This window comes from Bos indicus, chromosome 27 (genome assembly GCF_029378745.1).
Source record: "Bos indicus isolate NIAB-ARS_2022 breed Sahiwal x Tharparkar chromosome 27, NIAB-ARS_B.indTharparkar_mat_pri_1.0, whole genome shotgun sequence".
Classification (NCBI taxonomy): domain Eukaryota; kingdom Metazoa; phylum Chordata; class Mammalia; order Artiodactyla; family Bovidae; genus Bos; species Bos indicus.
Genome location: NC_091786.1, coordinates 30,445,143 through 30,457,637, shown reverse-complemented (window position 1 = coordinate 30,457,637; position 12,495 = coordinate 30,445,143). Strand labels below are relative to the sequence as shown.

Genomic DNA, 12,495 nt, shown 5'->3' with positions numbered 1-12,495 from the left:
TTTTATATACACACATCCTTTTAGTTCTGTTTCACTGGAGAATGCTCAAGAATACGGTCAGTCACATTTTGTACTTTGAGAGAAGGTTGGCCATTACTCAGTATTCTGCTGTTTTCTCTGCACTGGTTTTCCAAGTAAATTTCAGAATAAATTAGTTGGGGAAAAAAAAAAAAAAAGATATTACTGCATGTGTGTGTATGTGTGTGTGTGTGTGTTTACATAACAGTTCATATACAGAAAATTCTTCCAGTGTAAAGGATCCTCAAACTCTTTTATGTGCATCTAAAATATTCCTACCTGTTACTTGTTTTCCTTCACTTTTGATCAGTAATCCTTTTCTTGGCTAGTTTGCTGATGTTCTCCATCTCAGATATGCCACAAGATTGATGGCTTCAAACCTTCAACTTCAGCTTTCCTTCTTTTGCAAGTTGGGATTGGGTTTGGGTCAACTCTGGGTCAAAAGTATATTAGGTTAGTCTTTTCAGATTGTGTTTAGACCCATATATCAAGAACACACTGAAATTGAGATGGCTTCCTCGGCTGCCCTCTCCTGCCGTTTGACCTTTCCAGATTCTTTTTTCCAGTTGTGGTTTCCTCTTTGCACTCTGCCTATACACAGTTTATGTTGAAAGTGCTACAGGAAAGCATTTCTTAAAACCTCAAAGTCCTACACATATTTCATTTCTTTAAGTTTCTTTTTTTATTCCAGAAAACAAAGTGCTCCAAATAATCTGTGGGCAATTACGTACGAGTATATTAGGAAGAACACTGTGCTGGGAGTCAAATCACTCTTAACGTGCTAGAATCTTTACTTGGAGCTGTGTTACTTTTGGTAAATCACTGAACTCTGATGAAAATTACACTGTCTGCCTTAGTGATATTGAGGAACAGAGATGATAGTAGATTTGGAAAATTAATTTGTTAGCTGTCAATGAATCTTAAAATGGATTAAATTTTTCTTCATCTTCTAAATAAATAGTACTTTATTTGTGGTCCCATAATGACCACTTCCCATTTTCACATTAAATCAAAATTATATACTTAGTTTTGGACTGTGAAATAGGCACACTGAAACCTCTAAGCATATCTGATCTAGGTGTTCCCCAATGTGTTATTGTATATGAAAATATATGATATAATTTCATTGGAATTACAATTAAAATATAACCTGGAAGTTTCATGCTGAGGACATGTGGTCTCTTCACTTCCTACTTCTTCTAGTGGGATTCATTTGATCCTATTATTTCAGTGGCTCTCAAGGTGATAAACTGATCTCCACAGAGAGGACTCAGGTTTTCACAGGATAGATAAGGTATATTAAATACATAGAAAGTAAAGCTGCAAGACTGCAAATAATTCAACCTAGAAATGCTTAAGTTTGGAAAGCAATTTAATTACAGACAAAAATTATAAAAAGAGAAGAATGACTTCATTGAACAAATGATGGGAAAATCCACAGATCTGAATTTTAATGTTGTCTGTACCATGAAAGAGCAATAGGATTTTAAATACATCTTTTAGTTCTGGTTCAGAGTTTTCATTCATTTAAAAAATAATGAAAACTGCCTTATGATCCAGCAATCCCACTGCTGGGCATACACACTGAGGAAACCAGAATTGAAAGAGACACATGAACCCCAATGTTCATTGCAGCACTGTTTGCAATGGCCAGGACATGGAAGCAACCTAGGTGTCCATCAGCAGATGAATGGATAAGAAAGCTGTGGTACATATACACAATGGAGTATTACTCAGCCATTAAAAAGAATGCATTTGAATCAGTTCTAGTGAGGTGGATGAAACTGGAGCCTATTATTCAGAGTGAAGTAAGCCATAAGGAAAAACACCAATACAGTATACTAACACATATATATGGAATTTAGAAAGATGGTAACAATAACCCGGTATACGAGATAGCAAAAGAGACACTGATGTATAGAACAGTCTTATGGACTCTGTGGGAGAGGGAGAGGGTGGGATAATTTGGGGGAATGGCATTGAAACATGTATAACATCATATATGAAACGAGTCGCCAGTCCAGGTTCGATGCACGATACTGGATGCTTGGGGCTGGTGCACTGGGACGACCCAGAGGGATGGTATGGGGAGGGAGGAGGGAGGAGGGTTCAGGATGGGGAACACATGTATACCTGTGGTGGATTCATTTTGATATATGGCAAAACCAATGCAATATTGTAAAGTTGAAAAATTTTAAAAAAAAGATTCAGGAAAAAAAAAAATAATGAAGATGTTTTTCCCAGGAGATCTTTAAGGAAGTTTCTAGCACTAACTCTCTAATTCTGCCTCTCTCCTCAAGCCTCTAGTTTCTAGGACAGCCACACAATGTCTACTTGCAGGAAATAGCATGATAGCATCTTCCTACCTCCAGAAAAAGTAACATGAGTACTGAAGGAACTGCCTTTTCTAGCAGTGAATATATATTATAATACAATCACTCACAACAAACAATATGGCACTTACCTTCACAGAGCTTTTTTTTTTTTCCATTGCTACCATTTAAGGGCTAGTTCTGATCCAGGAACTTATCAATTTGAACATCAAGTGGATACTGTTAATAATAAAAAACACAGTTATTAAGACTGACAATAACTTCCATTTACTAAACAGTTATATTACACACATAACATTCTTATCTCACTAAAACTTCACAATGATACTGCAAAATAGTTACTATTAGAATGTTTGAAATGAAGAAGTTAACAATATGGTCAGATCAGACAGGTAGTAAGCAACAGAGTCAGGAGATGGATCTCTTTCCAGATGGCTTTTTTGATGGGTCTTCCTGTGAGCTAACGGTCATCTAAATTCAGCAATGTTTACAAGAAAGCCAATGTGTGAATGTTATTCTTGATCGACTGTGTGTCTTTAATTTTCCTTTCTTTGAAACAGGAACACTAAATTTCATTAAACCTCACATGGACATTGTGAAAGTTACATGTGACAAAACGATCAGACATTCATCATAGATACTGCCAAGTGGTCTTTATTTTTTAACTTTTATTTTATATTGGAGTACATAATGATTTACAATATTGTGTTAGTTTCAGGTGTATAGCAAAGTGATTTAGATATACTATCAGTTCAGTTGGGTTTAGTTGCTCAGTCGTGTCTGACTCTTTGTGACCCCATAGACGGCAGCACACCAGGCCTCCCTGTCCATCACCAACTCCCGGAGCTTGCTTAAACTCATGTCCATCAAGTCGGTGATGCCATCCAACCATTTCATCCTCTGTCATCCCCTTCTCCTCCTGCCCTCAATCCTTCCCAGCATCAGGGTCTTTTCCAATGAGTCAACTCTTCATATGAGGTGGCCAAAGTACTGGAGTTTCAGCTTCAGCATCAGTCCTTCCAATGAATATCCAGGACTGATCTCATTTAGGATGGACTGGTTGGATCTCCTTGCAGTCCAAGGGACTCTCAAGAGTCTTCCCCAACACCACAGTTCAAAAGCATCAATTCTTCAATACACACATCTATTCTTTTTCAAATTCTTTTCCCAAATATGTTATTACAGAGTATTGAGTAGAGCTTCCTGCGCCATACTGTAGGTCCTTGTTTATCTGTTTCATATATACATAGTTGTGTATGTGTTAATCCCAATCTCCTCTTCACAATTTATCCTTCCCCCTGCCTATCCCCTTTGGTAACCATAATCAAGTTGTCTTTATTGTAACATTGCCCACCCTGACCTTGATTCTGAATGGATTTCCAATCATCTTTTAGAAGTTATTTTAAAGCTCAAATAACAGAAAAAAGGCAGAATTTTGACTATACTTAGGGTGATCCTACATGTGCAGAGAAGGCTCAATAATTCTCAATTCTTGATAATGATAAATTAATTTTTAAAAAGTATTACTTTAATTTTACAGAGAGATTCCATGTTATACTTATTTGTGGTTTCAGTGTTTCCACCTTACAGATGAGGCATCATCTTAAAAGATACACAAGTTCTAAATGGTGAAAAAAAAAAACCTTGGAAAAGAAATTATTTCCAAAAGAAGAGTAAGTTGAAAACAAGCTATTTAATATTTTCTTTAATCATTCAGAACCTCATTATCAGATGTCTGTGCCCTGTGTCTGAAATGTTTTCTGTTTCCTTACTCATAAACTCTCACTTGCCTTTAAAAATTTTCTTGAAATCTTTGTTGATCATGAGTCTTTTTGTCTTATGGCAAAGAAATGAGCAACTTATTGATCAATTTACTAAGAATATTTCAGTACATATATTCATAATGTTATTGCTTGTCATATATTACATTTATATATTATACTACATATAATCATATAGATATAGAGATCTCCAAAGATTTGTTTTGGATTATAGGACAAACACAATTTGATTTTAGCCAACATGCTAGCTGGAGACACATTATATGTATCTGTTTGATCTTTTATGTGTAATTTACATTTCTTAAGCCACAGTAACCTGGAGGAGTGCCCTCAGATGAGTGGGTGTGGGTTGTCAAAGCCTTAGTCTTTAGCTCCAAGGCTCATTGGTTTAACTGTGTGAACCAGCCTAGCTTGTCCCTCCTTCCCCTTAAGGTAGGGGTTCTTAACCCTTGCTGAATATTTGAACTCCTAAGGATTCTAATCACTGATCATGAGGTTTCATGCCAGACCACTTGAATCTGGATCCCTGAGGGTAGGATTCAGGCATCAGTGTTTTGAAAAAGTTTCCTAGATGAGTCTACCACGTAGCCAGGGTTGAGAAACACTCATTTAGAGCAAGACTTGACCCCTGTTGTTGTAATGATCTCTTTGAGGCATCCTCTGCCCAGTGGAGTCCATCCTTGGTAACAGAAACCACTTCTGCTCTCTGTTGTAGGATCTGTTGCTCTAAGCTGGTCCTGAAGTTGAATTTGGAGTTTGCAGGCATCATTCATGTGTTGCCTCCAGTGTTGTTGTAGTTACTGATGTCTAGTATCACTTCACGGAGAAGGCAATGGCACCCCACTCCACTACTCTTGCCTGGAAAATCCCATGGGCGAAGGAGCCTGGTAGGCTGCAGTCCATGGGGTCACTAAGAGTCTGACACGACTGAATGACTTCACTTTCACTTTCCACTTTCATGCATTGGAGAAGGAAATGGCAACCCACTCCAGTGTTCTTGCCTGGAGAATCCCAGGGACGGGGGAGCCTGGTGGGCTGCCGTCTATGGGGTCGCACAGAGTCGGACATGACTGAAGTGACTTAGCAGCAGCAGCAGCAGTATCACTTCAACCATCATATGCTGGAATGGAGGACTCTATCCCCTCCCTGTTAGGATTAATTATAAAACCAATAAGAGGAGGGGCCTGGATGTCCATTTCTTTATAAAAGACTACTCATAATATTATTTCTGTTATTTAATACTGCTGTTCAGTTGATTTGGACAACAGTTGTGCATGTTTTCCCTGAGAACTAGGTCACAAAATGCTTTGGTTAATACCTCACAGGCCTCACTCAGCACGGCCTGCTCACAGAAGCACATGACTGTGGGAGGAATGACAAAGTCAAGGTTATTCCTCCAGGTTAAACAGTGGAGACAGGATACGGGAAAGGGGAGGGGAGGATACAGGAAGTTGATGGAGGCATGCTCCCAACCTGTCAAATCATTTCTCACACTGATATTCATGATAAGATCATAAGATATTAAGATCATAAGATATTCATCATCACAAGATGCATACCAACTTGAAGTGATTTTCTTTACTAATAAACTTCCCAGGAGTTTAAAGGATTTTTATTACCTACAGTTATTCTATTGCTCCAATTTGGGCATTGGTCATTTACCATCATATGCTGGGAGGGATTGGGGGCAGGAGGAGAAGGGGATGACAGAGGATGAGATGGCTGGATGGCATCACTGACTCGATGGACGTGAGTCTGGGTGAACTCCGGGAGTTGGTGATGGACAGGGAGGCCTGGCGTGCTGCGATTCATTGGGTCACAAAGAGTTGAACATGACTGAGCAACTGAACTGAACTGAACTGAACCTTGACTGTAGTAAATAACCAATGCCAGATTTGGAGCAACAGAGTAATTGTAGGCAATAATACCATTTACAATCATATACCTTAACTGGGCTTCCCTTGTGGCTCAGCTGGTCAAGAATCAGCCTGCAATGCAGAAGACCTGGGTTTGATCCCTGGGCTGGGAGAAGGGAAAGACTACCCACTCCAGCATTCTGGCCTGGAGAATTCCATGGCCAGAATGGAATAGTCCATGGGGTCACATGGGCTTCCTAGGTGGTGCTAGTATTAAAGAACCTGCCTGCCAATGAGTGGATGCAGGCTTGGTCCTTCGGTCAGGAAGATCCCCTGGAGGAGGACATGGCAACCCACTATAGTATTCTTGCCTAGAGAATCCCATGGGCAGAGGAGCCTGGCGGGCTGCAGTCCAGTGGGTCACAAAGAGTCGGATACAACTGAAGTGACTTAGCATGCGGGTACCTTAACTGTCTCTCTCATTGGGCCTATTGGGTGTTCGTGTAAAAAGAACCTCCAATCACTCAACTCCACAATGCTCAATTGCAGCAGACTAACCCCCTTCCATCTCCCCTGGGACCTATATATTTATAGGAATTTGTTCAGTTCAGTTTTCATAGTCATGTGAATCAAGATCTTATGGGACAGTAGCTAGACATCTATAGAAAGTGTTAATCACTCAGTCATGTCTGCCTTTTTGTAACCCCATGGACTGTAGCCTGCCAGGCTCCTCTGTCCATGGGATTAACCAGGCAAGAATACTGGAGTGGGTCCCCATTCTCTTCTCCAGAGGATCTTCCCAACTCGGGAATCAAACCCGGGTCTCTAGCATTGTGGGCAGATTCTTTAACATCTGAGCCACCAGGGAAGTTCCCTATAAACAATCTCAATTAATCTATAAACAATCTTAAGACATCTATAAACAATCTCAATAAATGTTGCATGAATGAAGAGTGAACAGTACCCAGTAAAAGACAACCAACAAGTGAAACCAGCCTCAAACATTACTCTTCATGATGGTCAAAGAAGTGGAGTTGGGAGTTTTAAAGAACAGGAACACAATTTCACATCCCTGTTGTTCTCTTTCCAAGTTCGGCACATACTCCATCTCTATCTACATATTTACTCTATCTCTACTGCATAGATCAAGGAGAGGCTGATCCAGAACCTTTCAGGGAGAAGCAGTTCCCAAGGCCAAATCAGGTGGGACTGGATCCCATGTTCCCCAAACCCTTGACTCCTGCACAGACTGGTTACGATAATCAATGCTGCTGTGACAGGTAAGTGCCAAATTAGACATCAATGCCATGGCTCAGTGAACAGAAGCAGACATTCTCTCTCAAATGTGTAAATCCATTTAGCTGTAATACCTGGCTGCCTCAGCTAGAGTTAAGTCCCTGACAAGTTAAAAGGATGCCTGACATGTATTCCTGCTCCTCCTTAGGGAGATGATGAGACAGGGGCAGATGGGACAGAGAAAGCACCAGAGGAGGGGAAATTGAATCCCTTGGGGTTTCATTTACAAGCTGTTTACTGAAAAATTTAATGTCTGAACACATTGTGCTGGGTGACATCCACGGCCTTTTTGCTCAGCATCTGGCCATTCTCCTTCCCTCTGCCCGCCAGCCCCCGTCTTCATGGCTGTCTGACTTGGATGGGAAATAACCATCTTCTTTCCCAAAGACCCGTTAAAAATCAGTAATGTAAGGGATCAGTCAGGCCAGCCTGCCGGCCACTCATTCCTTATGAATCATCTGACAGTTTTTTAGTTTGACAATTGCACCTCATATATTTTAATATTGGTTTTCAAAGAAGAAAGCGGAGAACTTACATTTCTTTACAGCTCCCTGTAATTTCAACTTGCTCTTTACTTATGTATGAAGTCGACTTGGGTGGAAAGGTTAGAGGCAGATGAATTTCTAGTTTCAGAGCCTAGGAAAGGCCAATAAAATGTGCAATAATCTTAATGCTAAGGTTTCACAGAGCTGAAAGTATGCTTTATATTCATGGGTGACACTCCTTGAAAATGATGACAAGGACCTCATATTTTCAAAGGTTTAAAAAATTTTTTTTCTACATCTTAACCCATTTAAACTTTCTTAGACAATTGTAAAAGATATAAGAAAATAAAACAGAATAAAAGAAAACAAACAAAGAGCCCATCATGATTGAAAAGTTTTCCTGATACTTTTAGGTCCAACAAGCAAGGAATGTGTTTGTTTGATTTAAACCCTCCCTATACCATTTAGAAAAGAGCTGACTACTTTTCTAACCTCAAATATTTACCAATCTTCCTATGTATGAACTCTGCTTCTCTTAATTTTTATTCATGAATCAGCTTGGACTTATTGGAAAAGACCCTGATGCTGGGAAAGGTTGAAGAAAAAAGGAAAAGGCAGTGGCAGAGCATGAGATGGTTAGATAGCATCACTAACTCAATGGACATGACTTTGAGCAGACTCAAGCAGAAACTGGAGGATAGAAGAGCCTGGTGTGCCCCAACCCATGGGGTCAGAAGGAGTTGAACACAACTTAGCAACTGAAAAGCAACAATGAACAATTAAATGATTGGATTAAAAATTCTGGAAGACATCATAGAGGATTACTTATTTCTGTTTTATAGGTGTAAATATAATATCACAGGGCAAAAGTTACTTATTTAAATTCTTATATTTACGATGACAATGAAATAAGAAAAAAACTTTGATTGTACCTTCTTTCCTTCCTATTGTCCTAGGGTAAATAAAATAAAGCAGAGAATCAGGAAGTAAGGGAAGGAAAGAAATGAAGAGATGGGCTGTCTTTTCAAACATGAATTTTTGGGATTTGAACCACTATAGCATACATCTACCCTAAAATTGTCTGTTCCATCCCATTCTACGAGTTTAGATTCTATTCAGTGCCAGCAATTGTATTTATCACTACACTACAAAACATCAAAATAATAGCGTATTTTTATGGAGATTCGTACTTCTCAAAGTACTCTCATTTTCATTATACCATTTTATCTTAACAACAACCCTTGAATCATAAAACTGTATAGTTAGAGAAGGACCCTCCTATAACATTACCTCTAAAATAGTCCCCCAAATTATGATCTCGTCTCTAATTTTGGAGCATTTACCATTATCATGAAACAAACAATTCCATTTAAGAAATTTTTTTTTCTTTATATAAAAAAGTAGCACTTGTTCAGTTTTGAAAGTTTAAGAATCACAGAATAAACAATACAAGTAAAATTACTTTCATTTCTACCACCAAGGATTAACTGCTATTAATATTTTGGTAGACTCCCATGTTGTCTTTCATCTACACAGATATGTGTATAATTGGTTGAGAATATTATTACTGTAGCGGGCTTCCCTCATAGCTCAGTCAGTGAAGAATCTGCCTGCAATGCAGGAGACCCGGGTTTGATTCCTGGGTTGGGAAGATCCTCTGGAGAAGGAAATGGCAATACACTCCAGGATTCTCTCCTGGAGAATCCCATGGACAGAGGAACCTGGCAGGGTACAGGCCATGGGATCGCAAGGGTTGGACATGACTTAGCGACTAAGCCATCAAACCATTATTACTGTAACAGCCAACATATATATAACTGTTTCTAGGGTTCAGACTGAGCCTCCCCTGGATGTGCCACTATTGCATGAGGATTATTTGGAGCTAAAGGCAATTGAGACCCTGTAGGTTCAAGAGAAACTACTGCCCTCCTGTAGCTTTCTGGAAGAATTTATATTGGGGATTTTTCCCAGAGAAGAGTTTTTAGCAGAGATAGATTTTATCTAAGTGGCTCTGTCATCATAGCAGTTCAGTTTAGTTCAATTCAGTCACTCAGTCGTGTCCCACTCTTTGTGACCCCATGAATCGCAGCATGCCAGGCCTTCCTGTCCATCACCAACTCCTGGAGTTCACTGAGACTCACGTCCATCGAGTCAGTGATGCCATCTAGCCATCTCATCCTTTGTCATCCCCTTCTCCTCCTGCCCCCAATCCCTCCCATCATCAGAGTCTTTTCCAATGAGTCAACTCTTCGCATGAGGTGGCCAAAGTACTGGAGTTTCAGCTTTAGCATCATTCCTTCCAAAGACATCCCAGGGCTGATCTCCTTCAGAATGGACTGGTTGGATTTCCTTGCAGTCCAAGGGACTCTCAAGAGTCTTCTCCAACACCACAGTTCAAAAGGATCAATTTTTCGGTGCTCAGCTTTCTTCACAGTCCAACTCTCACATCCATACATGACCACAGGAAAAACCATAGCCTTGACTAGACAGACCTTTGTTGGCAAAGTAATGTCTCTGCTTTTGAACATGCTATCTAGGTTGGTCATAACTTTCCTTCCAAGGAGTAAGCATCTTTTAATTTCATGGCTGCAGTCACCATCTGCAGTGATTTTTGACCCCCCCCCCCAAAAAAAAAAGTCTGACAGTTTCCACTGTTTCCTCATCTATTTCCCATGAAGTGATGGGACCGGATGCCATGATCTTTGTTTTCTGAATGTTGAGCTTTAAGCCAACTTTTTCACTCTCCACTTTCACTTTCATCAAGAGGCTTTTGAGTTCCTCTTCACTTTCTGCCATAAGGGTGGTGTCATCTGCATATCTGAGGTTATTGATATTTCTCCCAGCAATCTTGATTCCAGCTTGTGCTTCTTCCAGTCCAGCATTTCTCATGATGTACTCTGCATGGAAGTTAAATAAGCAAGGTGACAATATACAGCCTTGACGTACTCCTTTTCCTATTTGGAACCAGTCTGTTGTTCCATGTCCAGTTCTAACTTGATTCCTGACCTGCATACAGATTTCTTAAGAGGCAGATCAGGTGGTCTGGTATTCTCATCTCTTTCAGAATTTTCCACAGTTTATTGTGATCCACACAGTCAAAGGCTTTGGCGTAGTCAATAAAGCAGAAATAGATGTTTTTCTGGAACTCTCTTGCTTTTTCGATGATCCAGCAGATGTTGGCAATTTGATCTCTGATTCCTCTGCCTTTTCTAAAACCAGCTTGAACATCTGGAAGTCCACGGTTCACGTATTGCTGAAGCCTGGCTTGGAGAATTTTGAGCATTACTTTACTAGCATGTGAGATGAGTGCAATTGTGCGGGAGTTTGAGCATTCTTTGGCATTGCCTTTCTTTGGGATTGGAATGAAAACTGACCTTTTCCAGGCCTGTGGCCACTGCTGAGTTTTCCAAATTTGCTGGCATATTGAGTGCAGCACTTTCACAGCATCATCTTTTAGGATTTGAAAGAGCTCAACTGGAATTCCATCACCTCCACTAGCTTTGTTCATAGTGATGCTTTCTAAGGCCCACTTGACTTCACATTCCAGAATGTCTGGCTCTAGATGAGTGATCACACCAACATGATTATCTGGGTAGTGAAGATCTTTTTTGTACAGTTCTTCTGTGTATTCTTGCCACCTCTTCTTAATATCTTCCGCTTCTGTTAGGTCCATACCATTTCTGTCCTTTATCAAGCCCATCTTTGCATGAAATGTTCCCTTGGTATCTCTAGGGCAAATGTCTAATTTACAAATATCTGCTCTTCTTCTTGTTGTTGTGCTGTGAGAGACTCTCTCATCCTTGGAAGCCCCAGGGCTCTAGTCCATTCCTTAGCTCAGGATGGCATAGAGACCTCATTTTAGCCTTCTGTCCCCAAACTTCTTGTTTATGTGGGGTCTCTAACCCTCTCATGTATGTGGGATTTTTGTACATATGTAATGAAATTTGATTTTTTCCTGTTAATCTGTTTTGTGTGAATTTAATTCCTAGACCAGCCAGAAAAACCTACAAAGGTAGAAGGAAGGTTTTGCTTTTTTTTTTTTTTCTGCCCAGCACCTTCTTTGTTGATCCCTAGGCAGGGCCTGGTTATCAAATGGCACCAAAGCACCCGAGGGAGGGGATGAGGCCCAAAGGTGAGTGGAGGGGCAGGGGTCGGGGAGGAGGAAGTGTGGAGGCCAACAGAGGTGGTGGAAACTCCAGGGCCCTAAAGTGCAGCTCCTCCCTGTAACTCCACCCCCTTATCTTTAGTGAATTCAAGAAACACTCATCCTTTGCTTAGTGTGAGTGGATATTTTATGGAAACTGATAAAAGGATGGGATATTTTACCTGAGGTGATGAAGCCTGAAATTGACATCATCCATAAATTTAGGCACTGGATCAGGAGCACTTGAGCCCTTGGGAATGAGCAGAAAATTGGGGAGATGGTTTTGCATTTCTACAAATCATGACTAAAGGATGCAAATCAAGCTTTCACTAATTTTCTGAGAGCCAGTGTGCTCCTGGATGACCTCTGAGTTGCGTATACATGTGCAATATGACTTTATGCAACACTGTTCAAATGATCTTGTACTTTCCTTCTGTCTTTCAGTTTTACACAGTTATTTACCCTGTAATTACATACTATTTATAAAGTGATTTTTTAAAATTTACTTTTTACTGGAGTATAGTTGAATTACAATGTTAATTTCTACTCCCCGGCAAAGTGACTCAGTTATACATATATATA

At 40.1% G+C, this 12,495-nt stretch overlaps 1 long non-coding RNA gene across 1 annotated transcript; it reads right to left on the bottom strand.

Annotated features, from left to right (window-relative positions):
* Nucleotides 1-241: 241 nt before the first annotated feature.
* On the bottom strand, nt 242-12,165 carry LOC139180092 (uncharacterized). Its single transcript, XR_011564413.1, has 3 exons — nt 12,096-12,165; nt 2,483-2,570; nt 242-451 (listed from the first exon to the last, which is right to left on the bottom strand). It is a non-coding gene; the product is annotated as an uncharacterized lncRNA (long non-coding RNA).
* Nucleotides 12,166-12,495: the final 330 nt, after the last annotated feature.